We start from the raw sequence: 27,736 nt of genomic DNA, 5'->3' as shown, positions 1-27,736 counted from the left end.
AACTCATTCAAGTTCTGGTTGTCATTAACAGACCCAGGCTCCTCCCTTCTTGTAGCTCTGCATCCCATCTAGCTTGGGAGCATTTTATGGGTGAGGCCTAGAAGTGGTTCACATCACATCTGCCAAATGCTGTTGACCTACGTGCTTTCTTTTGTCTCCTCCTGCGGTATAATGAGAGTGTTTGGGAAATTCACTATATTTGGGGTCAGCAGGAAGAAAAGGAAACCCGGTTTGTTGTAGCAGTGGATGTCTCTGCAGCATATAAGTCAGTGCCCTGCACACATTAAATATAAATTGGGTTGCTTTAATGACGACCCTCACAATATTGCCTCTCTGGCCCTGGAATAAAAGTGACACGTACAGCGAAGGTAGATTTGGACCATCGTCCCTTGAGGACATTTCTGGTACTGACTAGTCAAGACTGAAGACTTGCGCCGAGGAATGCTGCTCACCAGGCGGGCGAGAGAATGTACAAGTGTGTTCGTGTGTTTATATGCATGTACGTATTGCAATGAATCCAGCACCTTTGACGCGTGTGGCCTTCCCTCTAGAAACAGTAAGATATTTTACTGCTGCCGAGTGATGGATGCACATAGAATTGATGGATGTTTGGAGGGGCATGTTGCTAACCTCGACTTTTTTGGATTAAATGTGGTATAGGGTGTGACAGCATGCTCAAAGACAGGCTTATTTATCTCTTGTACTGTTCAACACTGCATTGTTTCCTGTAACATATTTATCAAATAAATTTAGAAACAGCAATCCCTTAAACAAAACTTTAGTTAAACCTTCCATTTTTGGTTCACCCGGGGGGTTCCATTCACAACTGTCATTGAATTGTATGGTGACCCAGGTTCTCTTGTTCTATGGTTCCACATTTAAAATAGGATTGTTGTGTGGTATTTTGCCTGAAGTTCTTAACTCTTAGAGCTGTTACAAAAGTCTGTATTTCATATTTGTTTTGCAACTTAATATTGGCTAAATGATGTGTTAGGTTTGCCAGATCCAACATAGGACATACTTCATAGAAGAATAAAAAATTGTTTGTCATTTATCAGAAGTTCAAATTTAACTGGTCCTGTGTATTTTTTTTGCTAAATCTGGCAACTCTAGTTTCTGGAACTCGTATCATCATATAACTTAAAAAGGATGTTAAATGCCTTGATAGTTTGGGAATAACTACATTAAATATTACAATACTGAAAGTGCTTAAGTCTGTATAAACTAGGGTAAGGCTATACCTGACTTGTTTGTTTCTTTGTTCCTAATTTTATTACAATGCCTATCATATAGTAGGTGCCCAGTATCCATTTCTTACATGATTGTGATTAAAGGGAAAATTCATTCATTCATTTTGTCATTCTGTTTCTTTTAGGTTTGTCACACCTTCCCCAGTAGCCTGTCTTAAGCATCTTGTGGGTGGAGGTTGTTTCATATTATTCTTTTGTTTTTTCAACGTATTAGTGATTTGAAAGGCACATTTGTAGGTAACTTGTAGGGACTCATGAATGGTTTCCAATCAAGGGTTTTTGTGGATGCGTAGCACTGAGAGAGGCGATTATTTGGGAGAGCAGCTTGTGGTTACCATGTTGAAATTTAACAAGGAATTTTAGACTGTTGATGGGGACAAAATAACCTAACAGTGAGGACGATTAAACTGTGAGGTGGCCTCTTGAGGCAGACTGCGGAGACTGTTGCTTTAGTCAGTCGGAGGCAAATGCCTCCACTGGGAAATTGTCTATTGATCTTATTACCTGGAGACTTGAAATAACGGTTCAATTTTCCCCTTGAAAAGCCATGATGTCATTTTTTTTGAATGGCATGCTTCATCCTTAAAGTTTCATGGAAAAACCATTACTTGAGCTAAACCTTTCTCACCAGAAATATCTTCAAGGAACACACTTGGCGTAAGGGTGTATATTGTAGAAGGTTAGAAAAGAAAGTATTTTGCTTCTCTGTGTTAAATGGCAGGGGCTCTTTGCAAGGCGAACCCCTTTGGAAGCTATGAAAAACTGCATGTCATATAATGTAGTCTTTTCCATTATTTTTATTGGTATGTAAGCATATGTATTGGGTTGGCCAAAAAGTTCATTTGGGTTTTTCTCTAACATGTATGGAAAAACCCAGATGAATTTTTGGGACAACCCAGTATTAGTAAGTTGTATGAAATCATATGGCAGAGTGGTTCAGGGAGAGGGTTTTGGAATCCTAGCAGATGTTGGCTGGGACCAGTCATTTTCTCTGTAACCTGAAGCAAATTGCTTGACCTTTGAAAGCCTCAGTTTGCTCATCTATTAAGTAGGGATAATAATAGAAGTTAATGTCAAAATTGAAGGATGTCTGTATACAGCACTCACTTCAGTGCCTAACATCTGATAAATGCTGTAAAATTTTGAATTGCTATATTTTATTATTTATACATGTACTGTTTAAGAGATAATTATTGTCACATTGCTAAGCCCCAAAGCTATGAAAGTAAGTAATTAATCCTTAAAATAGCAATTAATATCTGAGTGATGACTTGTCTTCCCATAAGAGGCAGCTAGGAATGTAATCATCCATGTGACTGTTGCATGTCCCAGGGCAGTTTCAGAAGTTAAATTGTAATGGAAGCAGCTGCTGGATCAGCTCAAGGCATAGGCTTTGGAGTAAGAAAACCCCACATGCTGAGTCAAGTCCTGATTTGCAGGCTCTTTGACCTTGAACAAAGTACAAGTTCTTACCCTCTCTGAACTTAGACTTTCTCCTTCGGTCACTGGTGGTGACGGTGCTTCCCGTGCATAGAGCTTCACACGGTGCCTGGAATACAGTAAGACATTGATGAATGAATACAGTGAAAGAGAGAATATTTTAGGTCTCTGCTGTCCAGTACAGTAGCAGTGGCCTTTGAAATGTAAACTGATAAGAATGAAATAAAATAAAAAGTAAGATCCTCTGAAAACCATAATTCGAAAAGGTACATGCACCCCAATGTTCACTGTGGCGCTATTTACAATAGCCGAGACACGGAAGCAATCTAAATGTCCATTGACAAAGGAGTGGTAAAGAAGATGTGGTACATATATACAGTGCAATATTACTTGGCCATAAAAAAGAACAAAATAATTCCGTTTGCAGCAACATGGATGGACCTAGAGATTCTCATACTGAGTGAAATAAGTCAGAGAGAGAAAAATACCATATGATATTGCTTATATGTGGAATCTTAAAAAGGGGTACAAATGAACTTATCTACAAAACAGAAATAGAGTTACAGTTGTAGAAAACAAACTTGGGGTTACCAGTGGGTAAGCAGGGGGAAGGGATAAATTGGGAGAGTGGGATTGACATATACACACCACTATATATAAAATAGATAACTAATGAGGACCTACTGTATAGCACAGGGAACTCTACTCAATACTCTGTAATGACTTATATGGGGAAAGAATCTTAAAAAAGAGTTGATATATGTTTATGTATAACTGATTCACTTCGCAGCAGAAAGTAGCACAACATTGTAAATCAACTATACTCCAATAAAAGTGTAAAAAAAAAAAAAAAGATACTCAGGCTTTTGGTTTGAATTGCATTCTCTGCTAATTTATATGTTGGGGTCCTAACCCCCAGCACCTCAGAAATAGAGTCATTGCAGGAATAGTTAGTTAAGAGGAGATTATACTGAAATAGGATGAGCCCCTAATCCAGTATGACTAGCTTCCTTATAAAAAGGGGGAATTTGGTTACAGATACACACACAAGGAGAATGCCATGTGAACTGGAAGGCAGAGATCAGGGTGCTGCTTCTATAGGTCAACGAATGCCAAAGATTGCCTACAAACCACCAGAAACTAGGAGAGAGGCATGAGACAGATTCTCCTCACAGCCCTCACAAGGAATCAACCCTGTTCACACCTTGATTTTGGACTTCTAGCTTCCAGGATCATGAGACAATATATTTTTTAAGCCACCTACTTTATGATACTTTGTTACTCAGCCCTAGCAAAGCACAAATGAATATACTCCTCTCACTAGCCATGTTTCAAAGGACTAAGTAGCCACATGTGGCTAGTGGCTACTGTACTGGATGGTGAAGATACTGAGCATTGCTCTCATTACAGAAAGTTCTGCTGGATAGTACTCTTGAGGAGATTCCAGGCTGCTGATAGCTTAAGCTAAAAAAAACATGCTAAAGGTTGAATGAGTTATATGAAGTATGTTCTTTGTCCTGAAATCCAGGGCAAAAACACATAAGTGATTTAAAAGTTAAAAAAAACAAAACAAACAAAAAAAAACAACTCTGCTTCAAACTGTGCTGGTCAGACAGCCAAGTATTCAGGGAGACTTCCTGTTCTGGAGGAGATGGAGAAAACGGCCAAGACAGTCTTGTCTTCTGTGCAGGATGAATTTCTGATTCTGCTTCCCTGGTTAAACTCTTACATCATTACATTCTATATATAGAGCTTCCCTTTGTATCCAGCTCTGCTTTTCCCCCTTGTTTTCGTCTTCAGACTGTAGAAAAGGGTTTGCAAGACTCCTTGCGTCCCCTACCCCATGAGCTGTTAAGTAGACGGGGCAGATGAGGGTTTGCTGCTCTAGTTCTATAACTGCTTCATCATGTGGAAGGGTCCCAGAGCCCTTCCTCGTTCCCAGCCACGGCTGAAGACGTACTGTGAAATTCTCATGAACCCTTTCCTTTGCCTGGAGAGTGGATACCTGAGAACCTGTCTGGGGCACAGGGCTGGCAGCAAAAAGCCTCCTTGGAGTAGAGGTGAAAACCTTCCTGGGGAGTCTGCCCTTCCTCCTGGAGGGGATTTGAGTTTGCTGGCAGTGGTTGTGACCTCTGATGGGGCGAAGTCGCCATCCTTTCTGCAGTCTCTGCCCTCGTTTCAAGAGGTTATACCTCGGATTCTAGGAAGGCGCTGAAGGTCGTTGGTCAAGAGAAAACAGTTTGTGTACCTGGCCTCCCGGCTCTGAAATGCCTCTGTTTGCAAACTTGGCCTTCATTGAGTCAAAATTAAAGGGAAGATGCTGAGGACTGTTTGCATTTTTTACCTTTTCAGGTTAAGGATGTTCTTTTGAAAGTAGGGTTATACTTCAGTGTATCTTTAATAGACCTTTTATAGCGACTAATATCTTGAAAAGTTATTTTACCTTTTCTTATTAGAATTGTTATTTCAGACTACTTTTACTCATTAAGCGTTTTGTTAAGCTGAAGTCATTGCTATCATGAATATGGAACAGAAAGGACTACCCTTTCCTAAATACTCAGTATACTGTTTCTTGAGTTGTTTTATGCTCATTCTAGTACTCTTGTTTATGAAAAAATGTGTGTACGTATGTGTTTGTATGTGTTATTTAAAACGATTATTGTGGCCTACTGTGTGCCAGGTATTCTGCTTAGCTCAAGGCATTCATTTTAATCCTTAACAATAAATCTCCTAAAGAGGCAGGTGTAATACCCATTTTGTAACAGAGATGAGGAAACTGAGGTTTAGGGAAGTCTCAGAACAGATCCACTTGGCTTCCGATCAGCCTGAGCTTATCTGATGTCACAGCACACCCCCCCTCCCAGAGAGCTTGTGAAAGAACAATTTCATTAAACGTGGTTAAAACCAAAATGATGTTTGTTCTCGCAGTCTTTGGCGTACATGGGGCCTTTTGCAGTCAGGACAAGCCCATTTCCTTTCTCAGTGGGAAACACTCCAAGTATTCCTCTTGAAACAAAACGCCAAGGATTATTTTTGCAGACTTCTGTAGAGTGGTTTTTGGACAACACCCTGGAACAGGAAACCACAGTTTCTCCTAAATTTGTACAGGATGGAAATAGATAACATTCTTTAGAAAACCACTGCCACAATTAGTCCTTTGAAATCAGCGTAATGGTGGATGGTTTGATTTACACATTTCTTACCTGAATAAAGTATTGGAACCTGCTGCATGGGAAATTCATGAATACTTTTACAGGGCTTTCTTTTATAAACTGGAAATGCAGTGAAGAGATAGGGGTAGTTGAGGAAAAAGAGCACTGTATGATTTAAACTATTTGAAAGCTTTCCCTGGAAAACGGATTTGAAATAGAACAGGATACCGTAGCATAACTGCTGAGGACGTGATTTGCTGTGACTACCTAAAGCCCAGGGACTGCTTATTGTTATGGAAGAGAATGGATGAACTTGATGGAATAGGAGACCGTGAATGTGTGAGGGAAGTTTACATAGTAAGCAAAAATGACTGTACTTAGACATTCAATTTTTTTTGGTTAAGGTATAGTAGCCAAAACTCTTCATAAAACATATGGTGGGTATACCCATGGCAGCTTCAAAAGGATTGGCGTGCTTATCTAGCTAACTCCAGTCTTTGTGCCTGGAGTAATCTTTCCATAATGGTTGAAACTCCTTTTATATTTTGGGTCTGTTTCTGCAAAGTTGCAATAGCTGAATTGACTTAAGCTGAACTGAACTTTTTCAGGCTACTGTATTTTTATGATTAATTTATAATTATTGTAAGCAATACAGTTTACTGCTGGTAAAAAAAAAAAAAATGGAAATGGTTTGTACAAACCACATTCCTCAATTTGTTCCCTAATCCCAGGCCCTTTTTCCCCTTCCCCTCAAAAGCTATCAGTGGTTTTGTGAATACTAGTATTTTGCTTTTAATATGTTATGTGAGTGTTTTCATATCCCTTTGGGAAATATTTAATATCCTTGTTCTTTTATTTTTAAATGTAGAAGGTATAATATGTATGATTCTGTGTATGTGTGTATCTGTGTATAAATATTATGCTTTTAAAAATTGACTTTTTGCCCTATTTGTGCCTTGCATATATTGTCCACATTAGTCCATATATATTTGCTTCGTGTATTAAACTGCTCCATAGATATTTTCTTCCTGCGGCTCTGCTTCGTGGTTGTTTATTTGCTTCTCCATTACTTGATGTTTAGATTGTTTCTGTTTTATTGACATTAAGAAAGTTACTTGACTGAACATCTGTCTACCCTGCCCCCTTGTCCACATGTGCTATTGTTTATGGGAGGCACATGTAAAATTTTAGTAGACACTGCAAGAACGAGAGCACCATCTTTCAGCAAATTTTCAGGACTCTTTGGCAAAGCAAAACGTGCCTTTGTATGAAACAGGATGCATTTAAAGGTAGATCTCAGTTTTGCTTCCCTGTGATGTGTCTGATAAAGGAAGCGCCCATGGGTGCCTGCTACTAGGTTTCTTGGAGCTGACAGCATCTACGAGCTCGGGGCTGTGTTAGGTGGGCTTCTTGGAATGCTAACAGCTCCTTTCCCTCTTTCTGCCTGCTCGCTGATGGCAGAGTGCCCTGGCTGGTGCATATCTGTTCTTTGCTGCCACCACTGAGTCCACAAATAATATAAAATTAACTGCGGCTGTTATCGGTCATTGTTGCAAACAACAGAAGTCTACTCTGGCTAAACTTAAAGAAAGATGGACTTCGTTGCAGAAAGATAGGGGAGCTGGTGAAAATTCTGGGAAAGCTGAAAAAGCCAGCTTAAAAAGGGTAAGATTCTGGGATGAATCAGCTCCAAACTTACTTGCACTGTTTGTGTCTAAAAGTCTCTCGGTTGCACGATAGGCCTGGTGTAGGGGAAGGTGCATATCTTGCTTGAATGGTCCATCAAGAGAAGACCTAGTTGGGAAAAACAGAGTTATGCAAAAGGAAATCCAGCTGCTTTGAACAGAAGGCGGGACACGGATCCTGGTTGACCAGAAAACACACAATATCTACTGCCACTGAATACATTGACAAATATATTTTATAGCTTATTTTATCAGTACCTACCATTTTCAAAATTTGGTTTTCACATCTAGTACTTGTTTACTTGCATGGTTGGGGAACTGGTTGTTCGAATTAAACATTTTCAAAGAATCAGACTAAGGTGAAGTACCTGTAAAACATTTGAATTTTTAAATGACTGAGAATTGGCGTTAAGAGGCTTGGAATTATTAGACTCATTTTGGTGGGTTTATGGCTCCTTATTTAAAATGATGGAAACAAATGTTCTGACTGCGGTTCTGGTATTGCTAGCACACTCAGTTTGTTCTTTTCTTTTGTCCTTCGACGACATAATTTTGAAAGTAAAAAATTAGAAGGTATGGTTAAGAAATAATCATTTGAAATTGGAGCCACATAATTTTCTCCTGTTTTATGATTGTGGTTATCTAGATCGGCTGACCCTCAGAAATTGCGATGTAATAAATGTTAGTATTTCAAGCTACTAAATTTTGAGGTAATTTGTTATGCAATACTTGATAACAAATACAGTACCGATAACAATTGAGGCTATATTTTTGGTTGATGGGAACATATTTCTGACGATTTGGGGACTTGATTTTAGAGAGTTTTAACAAAACCATCTGTGTTAACAGGTTTCTTTCTAAGATGTTTAAAGACAATACTAGATATTCTTTTTCTCTCTCTCCCGCCGCCGTTTTCTAAAAATAACCTTAGAAAGGAGGTATTTTACGTGTCGTTCACTGTGCTTTTCCAAGAGGTCCGACTTTCTCTTATTCTGGTCAGTTCTAAAGTTGTCATGAGGATTATGTTGACCTTTCTAGAGAGTCTGTCATGGTGGATTATCTTTCAGGCATGCTGTACAACGATTATAAGATAAGCCCAGAACCTGGGATAACAGTTTAAAAACTGAATCACACAGTGTGTATGTGTGTGTGTGTGTGTGTGTGTGTGTGTGTGTGTGTGTGTGTGTGTTTCTTAACTTGCTCTACTAGGAAGACTGTATGAGTGTCCTGTATTATATATATATACACATATATATTTATATAACATTAGCAATGTGCAGGCTTATCAAGAGCTGTTCTAGTGAACAGACATTGGTAAGACATAAATAGGTCTTTTCCTGTAATATGAGCATTCCCTGTGGGCAGTACTTACCTGAGTTTTAAACGAGGTGTCAGGTCAGAGTATTACGCTTTGGAGAACCACATATCCTAAGAATGTATGATGTGGGATGTGTAGAGAAGGAGAATGCTGACAGAGCAATGGAGAGGGATATGTTATATTTCTGATTTCTAGAAAAAGCTGTAGGTATGTCTGCCTTAGGTGTATCTTACACTTTTGAATTTAAGATGCAAAATTCCATTCGTTTTCATCTTTTTTTCCCACTTTGCTGACTTAATCAAATATTTGAATTAATTTTTCTAGTGAAGCTGGAGAGCTGCTGGTTGATTGAGGTATGGATTCTTTTTAGAGACGGCTGTGATTTAGCTTTTTCTTATTTTCATTGGAAGGAGAGCACAGTTACCGTACAGTTCTCACGTTTGATAACAAGCCTTTCCTTGCCTGTTTTGTGCCCAGACCCATGTTTAGGGCCCTAAAAAATACTGCTGAGCTCTGTGATCCTGCCTTAAGACATGAGCACCTAGGGGGTAACGGTGGTAGGATATAAAGTGTTCACCGCTGGACTCTTTTCATCGTTCATCTCTGCCCCAACCCCTTTTTCTTTCTGTAGGACTTTTTCCCCAAGTGGTTCTCTGAGAACACGGGTTTTGTGATCATCTCATTGCAACTTACGCGTTCAGTCTTTTGAAAGTAATCTCATCTATGTTTTCATAGTGTAGATGGAGATGCTCTCATATCCTTCTAAAACAACAGGATTCTTGCCCAGGCCTGGTGGTTTCCAGAGTGTATCCTAGAATTCTCTGGCTCCTTGGAGTCTTACAGAATTTTACTTTCTATTTTTTGGTTTTCTATTTAAAACTGCAAAACTCAGTTTGAAATAGCTTTAAAAAGTTCATGTTAAAGTAGACTCTGTAGTTCTGTAATGTTTTACTCAGGGATCTACAATAATATGACAGGATAGACCTTTTTAAAGTAAAGCACATACATAATTATAATAATTTCTTACTTTTATTTCTCATGTTCTTGGTTTGAATAGTGCTTCAGGCCTCACAATAGGAAGCTTGCTGAGGTTGAAAGCCTCAGGTTGTTTGAACAGTGTCTGGCAGGGGGTTCTGGAGGACATGGGGAAGAGTTTACAGGCATTAAACCAAGGAAGCTGAGGTAGGGAGACACCTGCTGGATCTTAGGGTGTTGTGGAGCCTGGGGTTGGGTTTCCCTTGAGTTAGGGGGAATCAAATGTCTAAATATCCCTCTGGGCTCACCTCGGTTTCCACCTCTTCGTACTCCTAGAAGAGCTTTCAGAGTTCCTTTCCTTTCCTCCCGTCACTCTCTCCTTTGTTGCTTCCATATCTACTGGTGGAGGCCTTAGTGATCGCAATCTCTCTATTTACATAGAACATTAAGATCACGAATTTTTAAATTGTAAAATACATATAACGTAAGATTTACCATTTTCACCACTTAAAATTGTGCAATTCAGGGGCGCTTAGTTTATTCACAGTGTGATGCAGCCAGCCCCATTACCTAGTTCCAGAACCTTTTCATCACCCCAGAGGGAAACTCCAGGCCAATTAAGCAGTCACTTTCCACTCCCTCCCCCTTTCCCTCCACCCCGGCTCCTGGCAACCTCTAATTTACTTTCCAAGACCAAAAATTGTTGATGGTATTACAAATGAGGCCCACAGTCTAACCCACAGTTTTATTTTTTTCCTTATCACTCCTGTTTTACCACTCCAACCTCAATGCTAAACATTTTGGGATGTATCTCTCACACTTTTTTCTTATGGCTTGCACATGTATGTATTCACATATCTTTGATTCGTTTTCTCATTGCTTATGAATATGAGATTATAGTATACACATTCCTCTGCAACTAGCTATTTTAAAAAGTATTTTATGAATATCACTCCAGTTTGGTGCACACAGCTTTAACTTATTCACTTTGCAGCTCTGTAATATTTCGTAGTGTGGATAGTCCATAAAGTACTCCATCATGCTGCTCTTGATGGCCATTTGAAGATTCAGCAATTAATCTAGAGAAAGTCTTGTGATAAGGGCTGGGCAGATAGAACTAGCCCTTTTTGTGTATTAGGACACGGAACGTCAGAGAGAGGTGAAATCGTTTATCTTAAGTCACAGACACATGACTGCTCTACGAAGTGGTTACTCAAAGTGAGGTCTTCTAAGAATCTAATTCCAGTGCATTTTCTCCACTATTGCATGCTGTTCCTTTACATTTTTTTTATTTTTTATTTTTTATTTTTTTAATGATATTCTTGTCTGCTTACATTCTTTTTATTTATGTATGTATGTATGGCTGTGTTGGGTCTTCGTTTCTGTGCGAGGGCTTTCTCTAGTTGTGGCAAGCGGGGGCCACTCTTCATCGCGGTGCGCGGGCCTCTCACTATCGCGGCCTCTCAGTGCCGAGCACAGGCTCCAGACGCGCAGGCTCAGTAGTTGTGGCTCACGGGCCTAGTTGCTCCGCGGCATGTGGGATCTTCCCAGACCAGGGCTCGAACCCGCGTCCCCTGCATTGGCAGGCAGATTCTTAACCACTGCGCCACCAGGGAAGCCCTGTTCCTTTACTTTTAAAGATAAGTGCCCTTCTTCTGTTGGCCATTTCTTTTTCTGGTCAATTCCCATCCTACTCTCCTATTCCTGTGTGTGTCTAATCTTTGTTCTTCACTCTGTTCGCATAGCCTCAGTCATTTAGTATGCAGCAGTTCTGCAGTTGAAGTACAAATACCTCATTACTCCAGAAATGCTATATTGTAACATCGTGTTTAGAGTTAGAATTAAAAGACCCTTTAAAGATCCCTAAGGTGTGTTATATAACTGAAGGAAGTAGACCCAGAGTGGTTAAGTGACTTTCTTAAGTTCATACAGCTCGCCAGTGGTCAAGGCAAGATTTGAACCCATCCCTCCTGAAATCGTATCTCATCATGGATGCCAGGTAGACAGCATCTTCCATTCCAGTTCCATGGACTGGAGCACCACATGAGAAAGATTCTAAGACTTTGATTCATTAATGATGTCTGTCATGAATGGGAGAGGGGAGATGACCAAGTGTGGTACACGTGCCATTTACTGCCTGTGCCCCAGCACGCCACACTGACAGTGATGATTCTTGGGTATGGCCAGAGAATTATTGTACTTCAAGGGTTGCAAGAGTCAGCTTGGGGGACCAATCACAAAGTCAAGTTGAGGTCTTATGCATTATATGGCTTTTGGACTAGTTGGCCAACATTTGATTTAATTTTTTTAAGTTGTTGAATTATAAGTTGCTCACGGGGGCTGTTACTGGTGTCTTTATTCTAATCTTGGGAAGAGTACTGAAGTTCCTAATATTTTATCCACTTTTAATTAACACATTGCTGTTGAATGTTGGGTTTGTGAATCCAACTTCTTTATATTTTCTGCAATCAAATATGGCTTTCTTTTGCCTTTGGAAGAAATGACACTGGTTTTAGTTAAATCCAGCCGTCTCAGCCTCAGCGCTATGGATATTGGGACTGGATAATTCTTCCTTGTGAGAGGGGGTATTCTGTGCACGGTAGGATGTCAAGCAACATCCCTGACCTCTACCCACTAGAAGCCAGTATCCCCGCACCTCAGTCTTGACGCTTGTGAATTCCTCCAGACATTGCCAGATACCTCAGTGGCAAAAATCACCCCTGTAAGATATCCACTGGGTTAAACTGATGCATGCTTTAAATTGGTTGTAATACATTTTTTAAAAGGTTATTTTCTCTGTATCCCATTTGTATTTCAGGTGTTGGAAGTGACAGGAAAGCATGAAGGAAAATAAACACTCATTATCTTGAAAAAGACAGTAGGATGCTTTGCTTCCTTGCAGTACTGAATAGGAAAACCTCAAGTATAGAAGCTCATTTTGTAACAATAGGTGGCACACTACTACCAAAAGCTGCTTCAGAAAGTGGATGGAGAAGATAGTTTTATGAGTAAATGTATTTCAACCCATTTTTATTAGCAATATCGCCAACTCCTTTTATCTTATTTCTTTTAAAAGGATATTCTACTTTAACAGTGCTTCTACTGTTAGAATTTTATTCTTAAAAACGAGTACAAATTTGCCACTTAGTGGAAAATAACAACCTATAATAATATAGTGTTTATAATAAAAAGACTATATCATCATGGGAATAAACCAAATTAACATTGAAATGTCAATTATTTTTTCAATGCAGTACAGAAGAAGACATTTTTTGCCTTTTCTAGGATATTAGGTGTTCCATGTGTAATTTTTGGAGCAGGTAAATGAATTTTTCCTCACTATTAGTACTTTAGTTAAGAAGCTCACTAGTATTATATGTGGCTTCTGTTGAAACGTCGTCACCAGATGCCAGCTGTGGGGGGCTGAGATTGTGGCAGACCAGTGCTTCTACTGTACTCGTAAAATATCCTAAACTTCTAATTATGATGCCTTCATGTGTAATTGGATCAGACAATAAATTGAATTTTAAAGATAATAACCTTGGTGCCTATATCTTGCACGGTAGACTAGTTCATTACAAACTCCTTTTAATGAACTGTCCACTGATAAATTTAAGAATAAGGACTGTCCTTTTCTTTTCCTGTTTTGGTAAACATCACTTCCAGTGTTTTGCATATGCAGGTCGTGATGAAAAAATTAGAAGGTAAAGACAAAAAATTTCCTGAATGAGTATTGAGATTTTTATGGTTGTGCCTATATGACTTGCTTAGGGGTTGGTTTTTTAAAACTTGAAGTAGAATAAAGGTAAATCTAGTGGAGATTCTCAAAAAGAGCGATAGCCTTCTTTTTCAAACTAATTCTATTTAAAATACATTTTAACATTAACCGTGCGGCTTGCGGAATCTTAGTCCCCCAACCAGGGATTGAACCTGGGCCCCCAGCAGTGAAACTGCTGAGTCCTAACCACTGGACTGCCAGGGAATTCCCAACATTAATGTTTTAAAATATTTAAAGATGCTTGGATTCTTCATCGTCAGAATACTTTTGATAATTTATTATGTACCTACTATGTGCCAGGCATTAAGACCTTAGGGAGTATTTTCTCACTGTAATCTGTATAATAATTTTGTAGGAGTCCCAAGGAGGATTATTAAGTAGCTCATGTTGCACTGTTAACTGAATCACAGAGCTGAGATTCAAACCAGGTCTGATTTTATTTATTTATTTATTTAAATGATTTGTTTTTACTTTATTGACTTTTTATTTCCTTATTTCAGTTTTCCTCTGCGTTTATTCAATGGTTAGTTTTCTAACTTCTTTTTTTTTTTTTAAACATCTTTATTGGAGTATATTGCTTTACCAATAGTGTGTTAGTTTCTGCTTTATAACAAAGTGAATCAGCTATACCTATACATATATCCCCATATCTCCTCCCTCTTGCCTCTCCCTCCCACCCTCCCTATCCCACCCCTCTAGGTGGTCACAAAGCACCAAGCTGATCTCCCTGTGCTATGCAGCTGCTTCCCACTAGCTATCTATTTTACAACTGGCAGTGTATATATGTCCATGCCACTCTCTCACTTCGTCCCAGCTTACCCTTCCCCCTCCCCGTGTCCTCAAGTCCATTCTCTACGTCTGCGTCTTTATTCCTGTCCTGCCCCTAGGTTCTTCAGAACCATATATTTTTTTTTAGATTCCATATATATGTGTTAGCATATGGTATTTTTTTCTTTCTGACTTACTTCACTCTGTATGACAGACTCTAGGTCCATCCACCTCACTACAAATAACTCAATTTCATTTCTTTTTATGGCTGAGTAATATTCCATTGTATATATGTGCCACATCTTCTTTAGCCATTCATCTGTCAATGGACACTTAGGTTGCTTCCATGTCCTAGCTACTATAAATAGAGCTGCAGTGAACAATGTGGTACATGACTCTTTCTGAATTATGGCTTTCTCAGGGTATATGCCCAGTAGTGGGATTGCTGGGTCGTATGGTAGTTCTACTTTTAGTTTTTTAAGGAACCTCCATACTGTTCACCATAGTGGCTGTATCAATTTACATTCCTGCCAACAGTGCAAGAGGGTTCCCTTTTCTCCACACCCTCTCCAGCATTTATTGTTTGTAGATTTTTTGGTGATGGCCATTTTGACTGGTGTGAGGTGATACCTCATTGTAGTTTTGATTTGCATTTCTCTAATGATTAGTGATGTTGAGCATCCTTTCATGTGTTTGTTGGCAATCTGTATATCTTCTTTGGAGAAATGTCTATTTAGGTCTTCTGCCCATTTCTGGATTGGGTTGTTTGTTTTTTTGATATTGAGCTGCTTGTATATTTGGGAGATTAATCCTTTGTCAGTTGCTTCATTCGCAAATATTTTCTCCCATTCTGTGGGTTGTCTCTTCGTCTTGTTTATGTTTTCCTTTTCTGTGCAAAAGCTTTTAAGTTTCATTAGGTCCCATTTGTTTATTTTTGTTTTTATTTCCATTTCTCTAGGAGGTGGGTCAAAAAGGATCTTGCTGTGATTTATGTCATAGAGTGTTCTGCCTATGTTTTCCTCTAAGAGTTTGATAGTGTCTGGCCTTACCTTTAGGTCTTTAATCCATTTTGAGTTTATTTTTGTGTATGGTGTTAGGGAGTGTTCTAATTTCATTCTTTTACATGTAGCTGTCCAGTTTTCCCAGCACCACTTATTGAAGAGACTGTCTTTTCTCCATTGTATACTCTTGTCTTCTTTATCAAAAACAAGGTGACCATATGTGCGTGGGTTTATCTCTGGGCTTTCTATCCTGTTCCATTGATCTATATTTCTGTTTTTGTGCCAGTACCATACTGTCTGGATTACTGTAACTTTGTAGTATAGTCTGAAGTCCGGGAGCCCAAACCAGGTCTGGTTTTAATTTACCCTTTATCTCAAATCATGGAATGTCACAGCAAGGAAAAATCAGAGTCAACACGAAATAAAGTCTTACTTCTTCCCATACCTCTGTCCCCCTTTTTCTCCTCCTTTTAGGTATGGAAAACTTTGTTCAAGCAAAATCATATGGGAGACCTGTATACAACTGATAAAAGGAGAACTTCTTGCTTGAGGCTGCTGGGGGAATCCATAGTTACAGCTGCTAGGAGTTTGGTTTGTCAACTACTGAACTGGTCAAGACTCTTGATATTTTTTCTTTGAAATAAGCAAGAGAATTTAAGAATGGAAAGGCTGGTGAATGACAAGTGTGTTGAATAGTTGTAAGAACTAATGACCTTAACCTAGCACCAGCTCTTCTTCTCTTGTGTCCTCAGTTTTGAGCAGTAGAACACATTATTTGTTAAATCATCATTTCCTTTTAAAATTTAATAAAATCTGGAAAAACACTGAGGGATTCCAGTTTGTACATCAATCCATAAAATCATGAATGATTGCTTTGTCATGCTACTAAAGACATTGAGATACACAGGAGGAAACATTTTACATACATTTCAGAGTGAAAAGTTCTGCCTCAAGGTAGGATGTGAAATTGAAATAGTTGATATGATTGCAGGACTGAGAAGGAAATCCTTCTCTTAAATTTTAGTATGTCCCCCAATCATTATATTTCATCTTGTTGACAGTTGCTCTTGTTTTCCTCTGCTCTCATAGACTCTTAAATAATTCCTTCCTTGCCATTAGGGGGATAAAATGGCTTTTTCCCCTAAGGCATAGAGGTATAGCTGATTTTTTAAAATTAAAATTTTGAGGTAACTGATGCTTCACATGTAGTTGTATACTTTTCCTAGTTTCTTCCATTAGTGACATTTTGCAGAATTTAGGTATAATATCACAACCAGGACCTTGACACTGATACAATCCACCCGTCACACTCAGATTTCCAGTTTTTTGTACTTATTCGTGTGTGTGTGCACTCACTCGCAAATGTGTGCACACTGACACATGGGCATATTAAGTTCTATAGAATTTTTATCACCTGTGTAGGTTCATATATCCACTACCACAGTCAATAGGTCCAACCCCACAAGGGTCCCCTGTGTTGCCTTTTTATACCCACACCCACCTTCCTCCTAGCCTCCAATCCCTGACCCTGGCAACCTCTAATCTATCTGCCATTTCTAAAATTGTGTGCTTTCGAAATATTATATGAATGGAATCATACAGTAAGTCACCTTTTTGGATTGGCTTTTTCCACTCAGTCCAATTTTCTAGTGACTCATCCAAATTGTTGAGTATATCAATCAATAAGCAGTTTCTTTCTTTGCCAATTTAAGAAAATATGGACTGTTATTTTAAGACGGTCCTTTAGGAAGCCAGCTTTTGTTACAGTCGTTTCAGTGACATAAGTTGTCAAAGGCAGGTTGTATGCTATAATTGTCATTCTCCAGAGTGTCCACTGAGTAGCTTTTATTTCGTCCAAAAAAATTGGCACAGACATGGCTCCTTGAAGCTTTTGTCAACCTGGGGGCCCAAAAACAAAACCCTGCAAAGACATTGATTAAAGATACCAGGGTAGGAGGCAACCGTTGAGGGCGGAAGATGCTGTCTGCCTTTGACTTTCTTGCCATAGTGCTGTTCATGGAGTCCTGTCCTTTGTCTTCAAAGCTTTGCGGAAAGGCTCTACATAAAAGATGACGCAGGGGCCACCAAAGAGGCTTGTCTTTGTTGTTGTTTAGGTGGAAAGTATTGTTTTCTGCTATTGGCAAAGTAATTTTCAGCTCTAGGTGAGCCCGGATCAGTCGCAGTAGTTTTCACAAGCCTTATAGGAAGGCGTAGGCTGGTGTTAATTAGAAATGGGAGAGGAGAACGTGTGCTGGCATATACTCAGTCAGCTTGGGGTTCCTTCTGGAGGCTGGGGCGCTCCTCGGTGGTCTTGGCTGTAGTAGGGCAGTTGGTGCATGCCGATGCCGCTGGGTTTTATTATGCTATTTCGATTTTTGCCGTGCACCCTGATGGTAGGGGTGCACTGCTGGTTTAGACATGCATTATGAGTTGTGAAATTAGATTGAAAGGATTTTATAGGGGCAGAATTAAGATGGGACACAAGCAGAGGCTGAAGGGGTTCTTACACTTTGAAATTGCATCATCATGTAATAAATGTATTGAAAACTTTTTTATATTGTCACCTAGAAAAATGATCTCCCTTGAACTTTGGCCAAGGAACCCTAGTTAATATTAGAGGGTTATTGTTAATAATGTGGGTGTTTCCCAGACTTAAAGAGTGGCAGAATACAGTTACCTTTTACGTATCTGGACTTTGTTTTCTAGGTCTGCTCGTAAAAAATCCATTGCAAGGTATTACCCTCCTGTTTCTTAGTTTCTGTCTGCTATCAGCCCAATTAGTATTTCTGCAAAGCCTTAAGGCAGCTTATTGGAAAGTTTTAAGTTCCTTCCTAATATGTGATCCTTGGTGTGACATTGAACCTCTTGGGGTCTTAATTGCCTCAATATAAAATAAAAGATTAGATTTCACTAGGTGATCCCCAAACACCCCTTCAGTTTTCACAGTGATTAAAATTTGTGGGTATGAAGTAGAAGACCTGCTGCCTTTTTCTGAATCGAGGTTGATGAGACAGTGTGATTGCCCGGAATTTCTCGTGGAGACCCAGGAAGTGCCCCTGATGAAAGGAGCCAGTCTCCTCGGGTTGCTGGTGCTCAGGTTCAGACACGGGGTGGGCGTGTCTGATAATAAGGTGACAGTGACCTGGTGCTGTGGAATCACCTTTCTTCACCCCTCTCCTGCCTGACCTGTGCACCTGCCTTGGTGATGTCAACGAGAGCTTTTAGGTGGTGGGCATTTAGGTGTTCACTATAAAATTCTTGCAACTTTATTGTATGTTTGAACATTTTCTAAATAATATGTAGGGGAAAAAGTCTAGTGGGAATTTTATTGCTTAAACTTCAGGACCAAATCAGAGTATATTTAGTTGCAGGTCTTAATAGCATAGACTTAATTCCTAGCTGTTGTAGGCGCTTCATCAGGGCACTCCTCTGGAGTGACAGGTGTCTACAGGGCAGGAATCTGTAATCGGTGAAGGATGCCTCCACGTTCCCTGAATCTTCTCTGCCTACCTGCTGTATAAGGCAGTTTATCCTGGCTTTCCATCATGGGGCTCTGGAGTCCCATGTTACCTTGAGCAACATGACTTTGGGTTGCACAGGGCTCTGCTCCTGCTTGCTCTTTGCAAGCCTTGGATGAGTTCTTTTTTTTTTTTTTTTTCCGGGTTATCATTAAATACTGAACATATCATTTAAACTGGTAAAAGAAAGGTCAGCTTTGCATGTGCAGTGAGTGTGCAATTCAACTTTTTTTCACTTTCACTAGAAGAGAGTTCAGCAGTAAGAATATTACCTGGAATGAACCTCAGAGGTGCCTTATGTATTCAGCAGAACTCAGTCATCAGTGCCAACTCTGAACACGTTGCCCAAGGTTAGGTTCATGTTGGTTAAGGAAAATAGCAGTAGAGCCAGGTAGCTCTGGGTCCCAATCCTATATCGTACCCTCTCCTAAGTTCTGGAACTTTAGACACTTAGTTAATTCATTTAACTTCTTTGCATCCCCTGTTCTTCTCTGTTGTAAATTGGGGATAATAAAATTACTTACCGCATGAGATTTTTATGAGAACAAAGCCAAGCAATCCCTCCCTGTGCACCTGTCATTGGTAATGATCAGTGAATGTTAGGTAGGGTGGTAGAATTCTTCCCTGCCACATAATTATGACCTATTCTTTCATGTTACTCCTTTATTTGCCCAGGATTTCATTCGATAGCCCAGGAGACAGAAGTGTTCTAATATCGCACAGCACTGTAGGGACTTCGTCTTGTGATACTGGTCTCTAAAGATGTCCGTCTTTGGTAGGTTGGTCAGTGGATCATGCGCCCCGGATCCCTGATAACTGGGTGTGGAGAGTCCCAGTCTTCTAATGCTGCTTAACTGTAAGCAAAGCAGTTAAATTGAGCATCTCAGGGATTCTGGTAGACTTAAGACAAATCTCAGGGGGATTAGGAAACCAGAGTCATTTGCTTGTCACTTGATCTTGATCTTTCTCTAATAAACTATCAAGTCCAGCTTTGCGTGCTGAACTGAATTAGTTTCAGCTCTTAATTTTTCACCTTGCAGCTGTAATTTCCTCACTGCCATTGCCGTCTTTAAATCTGCCTCACCAGTCACCTGGAGCATTCAATAAGCCAGGCGTTTTAAGGTTTTCTCTTCAACATCTGTGCTTTGGAAATTGAGAGGAAATGACAGCTTCGAAATACACTTGGAAGGAGGCAGAGTGGACCACGGGATCCTCCAGCTCCTTGTAACCTGTAGTGTCTGTATCTCATTCTTCCCGATTTTTCCCCAGTGTTCCTCTCCGTGCTATTTCAGTGGTTCTGCAGAAGGTCTCTTGTGAGATTTCCGTGTCTTGGAAGGGCTGTCCGTGTCAGCATGCCACTGTCACCCAGGTGTGTTCAGTCATTCCCTCGTCCACCCACTCTGAGACCATTGCCCTCCAGCTGTGTTCCCTCCAGAGCTGCGGGCTCAAGCATTTGGCTCTGTCTGGGTGTCCAGAGAACAGGGGTCATTTCTGCTGATCAGTGGGGATGATGGTGCTTTTTAGTCCAGAGGTAAACTGGGGAGTTGCTTCGTGTAAATGGCCAGGGTATCTCTGGGGTCAAAACCAGTGCAACTTAGAATGCTCTCATTCAGCGTCTGTTCTCAACTCTGTCGTGTCAACCACCATGACAATAGTGATAGTAACCGTAATGATAATAGCAGCTACCAATTAGCCAGCTACATGCTTCCGTCATCTCATTGTATTCCCTAAAAGTCACGGGAGGAAAGGACTATTATTTTTCCCATTTCCTAGCTGAGAAAACTGAGTGCTAGAGCTCTCAGTCCAAAGCACATGTCTAGTAGGTGGTGAAGCCAAGATTCGAACTCGGGCAGTCTCTACCCCATGCTCAGTGACTGTGCATTATTCCCCAACTGTTATTTTCGGTGGAGTAAGTGGGGCAGGGCCTCTGTCCTGATACAGATGGCCTCTTATCTGATCGTAATATAATCATCCTGTTTTGGACTAGGGCACCCCGCACGCTGACAGGGCAGGTGGCAGCAAGCTACTTCCACTCCATGAGCAGGGCAGAGCCTGTTTGCCTTCTCATTGACTGACCTTTCCTGCTTTGCTGTGTGTGTGCCTGGTGCCACTGGGGCCAGACCTCTGAGCCGAGCCCACTGCCCCAAGGATAAAGTGTATTTCCTCTGATGGCCTTGTAGCTGGGGCAGCCACAGAAGGCCTGGGGTGTTGTACTGGGGTCATTTTCTGTCTGCTTTATCTGTACTCTTCTAGGAAATGTTGAGATTCAGCAGTTGTTCAAGAGGCACTGACATCTGATTATCACCCTGTAGGCTCTTGCCGTGACAAGTCTGCGGAGTTAAGTCAGTGCTGGTCCAGGCCTCCTTTGCCAGTCAGAGGGGCTCTGGTTTGTGTATAGGTATAATCTTCAATCTTATATGGACCAACGTAAGGATATCGTGAAGGCTCTGAGGGTACAGTTTTACAAATGAAGCAGGGAACTCCTCTGTGCCTGCTTCCACGTGTGGGTGGGTAATTCACGCAGTGCCATTCGCACTGCATCCAGGAACGGGCTGACTTTGCTGTGCCCACTCTTCAGGGACACTGCCTCCAGCTACTGTCACCGGATATCGTTTTGTTATTTGACACTGCCTACTGAACCTTTGTACTTCCCTTTTCCTGCTCCTGATGCACGTGAATTTGCCCCTGGTACACACACTTCTATTTGCATTTGACCATGATGACTTTCCTTAACTGTAATGTCATAGAGGAGCGGGAGGTGGTGTTGGTTGGGACCTGGAAGGCTTCTGCTTGCCCCTCTCCACACAGGTGTGGGATTGAGACTGGGGCCGAGGACCAGAAGGGAAAAGGGGGAGCACATCCCCATTTTAGAACACCTGGCTGGGATTTAGGAGAGGGAAGTGAGTATAGCTCCTGTCTGTAAAAGTTACAGTTTTACAGAGTTTTGCCCTCTTTGGAACTGGTTGCTCTTTTATCCTAGCGGAGACTTGTGTTTGTGGGAAGAGAGACCACAGGAGTGCTGGGGCCCCGGGATCACAGCAAGACTTGACGGGAGACGCAAGGCTTGTTGGCTGGGTCCAACATCAGCCTTTGAGCCAAGAGTAGTTCTTCGTCAGGTTGCCCAGGATTGGGAAGGGAGCTGTACCAGATGGCCTCCTGGCCCCAGAAGTTCCTTCTGGAGCCGATCAGGGTTTCCTGTCACTGTGATTCAGCAGCAGCAGGCATTGATGGCGCCCTGCTGGGTGCCTGGCATGGCCAAGGAGTGGCTGCTTATGGAGACGTACCAGGGGCCCCCGTTGAGCTGACTTGGTTGCCTGAAGTGAGAATGGTTAAATGGGTAATTGGTGGAAGCAGAAAGCCAAGGGAAGCAGGTCCCTGCTGGGTAGCTGGTTCGTTGGAAGGGGCTGTGCATATAATATATAGCAGGCGCCACAGTGGGTGACCTTTCCAAACGGGAGTCTTTCTCCTTCTCTTCTTTCTCTCCTTTTTGTTTTATAATAATAATAGCTTTCACTGTTCATTGCTCTTTATGAACCGTACACTAAGCTCTTCCCATCCATTATTCATTTGATCTTTTCATGACTCCTATCTTCATGTTAAAAATAAGGAATCATTTTGGGAAGTGACAGAAGTGGGGCCTTGGGCAGGTTTAACTCCTTAACAATCCAAGCCCTTACCCTATACCTCTCCTCCATCTCTCTGTGCAGCTCTCTCTCCCTCCCTTCCTCAGGGATTCCTTGAGCATTCATCCTGTATCAAGTTGGTGATGGAGTTCCCGAGACAAGGGACATAGCCCTTCTCTTAAGGAACTCAAAATTGAATTGTGTAGGAAAAGTACATGCATCTGACCCTTTGAAGGTGAGGGAAAGCCCAGGACTGTGTGAGGCCCATTGGTGAGTTCCCGCCTGTGCCTGTGGCCTGGAAGTTGGTTATAAAGTTTGAGCGCAATGGTCTTTTTTCCACTGGGAGTCTGAGCCCTTGGGGCCTTGCTGGGGTGAGCACCTTTCTCCTGGCAGCGTAGAGCATGAGTTGCTGGTGTGGTTCCCTTCTTCTGTGGCTGTCCCGTGGATGTGGTTTAACAAGTAGGGTTGGCTAGGTACACCCCTACGCTTAAGGTCTCCTGTTTTACTTAAGCCTGCTCCCTTTGCCCTCCAAATTCTCCCTTTACAAAGGAGAAGAGAAGGGACATGTCTTGAGATCCGGCTTTGTGCCAGGCTCTGGACTGGCCGCTTAAAATGTTAGTTACATCATCATAAAAATTCTGTGTAATGGATCATGTTCTGTCTTATCCAATGGTGGAAGAGCCCCAAGATCAGAGAATGTCAGGTACCTTTATGTCACTTCTTTGCCCACAGCCCTCTTGTGCTTCCTTTCCTCTCTCAGAACTGATTCCACAATTGCTAAGTTCTAGAAGAAAGGCCTTCTGGAGCCTTGCCCCTGTTGGTCTTACTGACTTCACATTCCTCCCAGTTGGCCCCAGCACCCTGGCCTCCTGGCTGTCCTTTGATGGGCTGTGTTCTCCCACCCGGGACCTTGGATTTCAGTGCCCCCTCTTGCCTCCCTCTCCCTTACCTTGTTCCTCTCCCCCCTTCTGGGCTCTCTCCTCTTTTGGTTAAATTTTTCCCATGTGAGTTTCATTTTGATGGGCAAAGTGAACACATTTAGCATATAGAATTGCCCTGAGGCTAATTTGTAACAGAAAATTGTTTGCAAAGCGATGGATTTTTTTTGTTTGAGTTAGCACAAGTAAGGCAAACAAGTCAGGGTCAAGGTCAAATACTGTTTCTTGCAGTTTTCGAAGTTTCTAGGGCCAGGCTCTCTAGATCTCATATTATTTGGAATTCCTTTGAGCATTGGTCTTTGTACCTGAGAGAGCCTCATATTTAATTCAGCAGGCACATTTATAACAAGGTCTCATAATGATGAGACCTTGATGACTTGCTCAGAATTTTTTTTTTAGATTTTAGCAGGATTTAGGGGATCTCTGGCTTTGAGGTCAGTCTCCTCTAAGAACTTTTTTGGTAAAACAAGCCTATTCTTTTCTGTGGCCTCCCTGCTTTGCATACTTTGAGGAGGATAGAATTTCACTTGCTAATCACTATGGCCTTTCCTGCCGCTGATTTTATTTTTGCTCTGATGTACCTGTTATTGGTCCGTTCACCATAGGTTTGCTGTCACTTGCACCTCAAACTGTGAGGCTGTCTCTGAGGGACTGAGTTCAGAGGATGCGTAGACTCAGATCTCTCTGCAAGGAGGTTTCCCACTTTTTCGAAGCATCTCCGTGTATAATATTTCAGAATTCATTTTCTATTTTGACTTAGGGGTGTCCTTCTACAAATTCCTGGGCGTGGTCCTCTTTCGCGAGAAGCACAGAACAAAAAGAACACGTGGCGGTCAGCCTGTGGGCAGATCTTTGTGAGAAATACAATTACATGTCTGTATTTGGGCTGCAGGACTAAAAAAATGTTGAAACCCTAAGGGAATATTTGCTTCTCATTCAGGTGACTGCACGCTTTTCAGATTCTGCCAACAGAGTCTTTAATGTGTTTGCCTGCGAGCGACCCAAAGTTGTCTGCGGTGTGCTTGGTCCCCCTTGACTGACGCGTCCTTGGCTCGGTCGCTTCAGTGCTCCTCGTGACTGTCCTGTCCTCCCCTCCGTCTGGTGCCACCGGCACTTCCACCCACCCTCCTCGTCCTCTGTCCCTCCTACTTGTCATCACCAGTGATTGAACTTTCATCAGGCACAGGCCTTCTGCGTAAACACCTTTCTCAGTAAGTGTTGAGATGAGATAGGCTCTAGGAGGCTCTGTGCAGGGATGCGTGGACCTTCCCAGGAAAGGGGCTGGATGGTAACTGATTCAGGCTTTTGTGGCCCCTGGTTTTGGTTGCAGCTGTTGAACTCTGCTGCTGTAGCACAGAAGTCGCCATGAGATGTTATGTAAATGAATGAATGTCGCTCTGTTTCAGTAAAATTTAATTTACAAAAGCGTGGCTGGACTGTGTTTGGCTTGTGGACCATAGTTTACTTGGGGAGATGAAATCACTTATCTAAGAATGTGAAGCTAATACACGCCAGGGCTACGATGTGAACCCCTGCTGTACAATTTTGAAGTGTCTGTGTTGATCCTCTCTGCACTTCACGAGAGACCTATTGGACTTAACTTATTTGAGCCTTTCTCTTCTCTCCTAGGAAAATGCAGTTAATAGTTTTTTTGTTTTGTTTCTTTAGGGTTATTGTAAGAATCAAATAACATGGGATAGGAAAGTGTTAGTTGAATAAATAATGATATTACATAGAAAAACTAAAATAGGTTTCTAATACATGGACAACTATCAAATAAAACTTTCTGCCTTTTCCTTTGACTTCTAATTATTGAAACGCTAATTAGTGGATAAATATCACCTATTTATGTTATCGAATAAAAAACACAGATGTGCCTATTTATTAGCCTTTGTATACATCAAGGAATGTGTTCGTCAAAGTGATGTTTTTAACTATTTTTACAGAGATCTTTCTAGCTTTTCAGAGTGTGTCCCTTCACTGAGCACAGACTTGTCACCCTATTCCTTATTCCAGGGAGCAGTTGATAAAGCAATAATAATATGCCACTTACTGGGTGCTTATGCAAATTCGTGTGGTTTCTGTTTTTATGAAAGGGTAACGTGTGTATAAAGTGAACTCACTTTCACTGTTCAGCTTAATGATACGTGTGCTGATGTGCAAGCAACAACCACCCAGATGGATGCAGAGAATGTTCCCGGCCCCTCATAAAGATTCCCTTGCAGGCTTTCCTTATCTGTAAACTCCCCTCTCCCAGAGGGAACCACCCTTCTAATTTCTGTGACCATTGATGAGTTTTGTCTGTTCTTGATCTCCTACAAATGGAATAATACGATATATACTTTCTGTGCCTGGATTTTTCTCTCAGCATTTCTGTGAGATTTGTCTATGTCGTTACTTATACTTACATAGTTTGTTCTCTCTTTTTGCTGTGTCCTGTTTTGTTGCATGTTTGTACCACAATTTACTTATCTGTGCTCGTTGTTGATGGGCATTCCTGTTTGAGCCTACAGGAAATAAATCTGCTGTGAACTTAAGTGTGTTATTTTGGTGAACATATATATTTTTTATTTCTCTTTGATATATAAATTAGTATTGTTTCTATTAGAGGAGATCAGAGTGTGTGTATTTGAGGGGTGTTTAAGAGCCATCTTGAGAGAGAGAGTTTTATTCCAGGTGTGTGCGTATTAGAAATTTCAAGATAAAAACACTTAAATATGTAATTCTGGAAGCATTTCAAGTATTTTTTTAAATCAGGAAGTAAACAATGACCATGCGTATTGTCTTAGTTAATTAAAATATAATGTTATGATTTAAAATCATCCAAGCAAGAATACATGTGAAGTACAAAATGCTCAGCATTATCATTTACATTGTTTTAGGGAAAAAGTGTATATACATGCTATTGTATAAATATCATTGTTTTCTTGCCTTTTTTGGGGAATATGTATATAAATAGTTTTAATACACAATACACTTCGCTGATGCTGAGTTTTCCATTGTAAAGTGGGAAACATGATTCTTACCTCCCAGTTTTGAGTGTCAGATGGTTATATAAAATCTGTGACAGTGCTGTATAAACTGTAAAGTTCTTCTGAGATGTTGGTTAAAATAGAGGCAGTCATAAAAATAATAACTGGGTTGTGTGAGGCTTCCTCTTGTGAAATAAATTAGGTCATTTACCAAAAGTTCACTTAATGAATACTACTAGGAAGTTTTGTTTAAAAATTGCTGTTCAGAAAACCAGCGGTGGAATAGAGTTAGAGATGATTCAAATCGGAAGTTTTAGGAAAAGCAGGGGATTTTTTTTTTTCTTTCAGATTGTCAGTCTCTCTGTGCCTCAGTTTCCTTGTTTCTAAAACGGAGGGGCAGTAAGTAGAGTGTCTTGAAGGTCCCTTCCAGCACTCCAGTTTATTCACCCTCCCTTTTATTGTTAAAAAGCATAAAAATGCTGACCCTCCACTGGGTATTTGACTCTAGTAGAGAAAATACCATCTGTGGGCCCAGTTGGATATGGGGTGGATCGTTTGACAGAATCTGTAGTAACTTTATGAAAAGAAGAAAGTTTGTGTTTAAAAATACTTGTTTTGTCTCTCCTGCCAGGACTGAATTGTCCTGTTCGGACCTGTTGGGTTCCAGCTTGAATACCTTAAAAGTGACAAGTTTGCACAGGGGAAAAGGAGAGAGACCTGTTTCTCTCTAGCCTTAAGTTTTAGAATTCATCTTGTGTCCTGCTAACCAGTCAATTCCGGGGAAGGAGCCGTTGGTCATCAGGGCAGCGGGTTGTGGAAATATTTTAAACCTGAGTGTTTTTGCCTAGCATTTCAGAAGCCAGGCTCAAAGCTCTCGACAGCTGAAAATACCCCCTCGCTCTGTGCAGCCAACATGCAGGCAGCTGATTCTAGGATCACAGAGCTTTTCCCGTATACTCCATTTACTGTTGAAACCTCAGTAAGAGAAGCACTTCTCAAAACGTCTTGCCATGGAGTGGACTGGGCCAAATAAATATATTTCCTGTGGAAATAACACGCACTTGTATTAAGGACAGTCTCTGTAGTGCAGCGGGTGTTTGAAACACAGTAAGATTGTTGGTTCCGGAGTTAACAATGAATTGCTTTTGTAGAGTTTGGCCCCGCGTCTCGCTAGCTTTATGATCTTGGACAAATGACTTATTCCCTCTGAGCCCCGATTTCCCCATCTGTAAAATGGGATCACACTTAGTTCTGAGGCTGGTTTGACGATGCCGGCAGTGCTTGCCTTGCCTGGCCCTTCGTAAGTGCTCACTCAGCA

General features: G+C 41.0%; 1 protein-coding gene across 6 annotated transcripts in view; it reads left to right on the top strand.

The window, feature by feature from the left end:
• PTPRG (protein tyrosine phosphatase receptor type G) overlaps positions 1-27,736 on the top strand; it is a 718,755-nt gene that overhangs the window by 265,741 nt on the left and 425,278 nt on the right. The window lies entirely within an intron of this gene.

This window comes from Balaenoptera borealis (genome assembly GCF_965194805.1).
Source record: "Balaenoptera borealis genome assembly, chromosome: 12".
Classification (NCBI taxonomy): Eukaryota; Metazoa; Chordata; class Mammalia; order Artiodactyla; family Balaenopteridae; genus Balaenoptera; species Balaenoptera borealis.
Note: the sequence above shows the minus strand (reverse complement) of the source record. Positions and strands in the feature narration are given on the sequence as shown.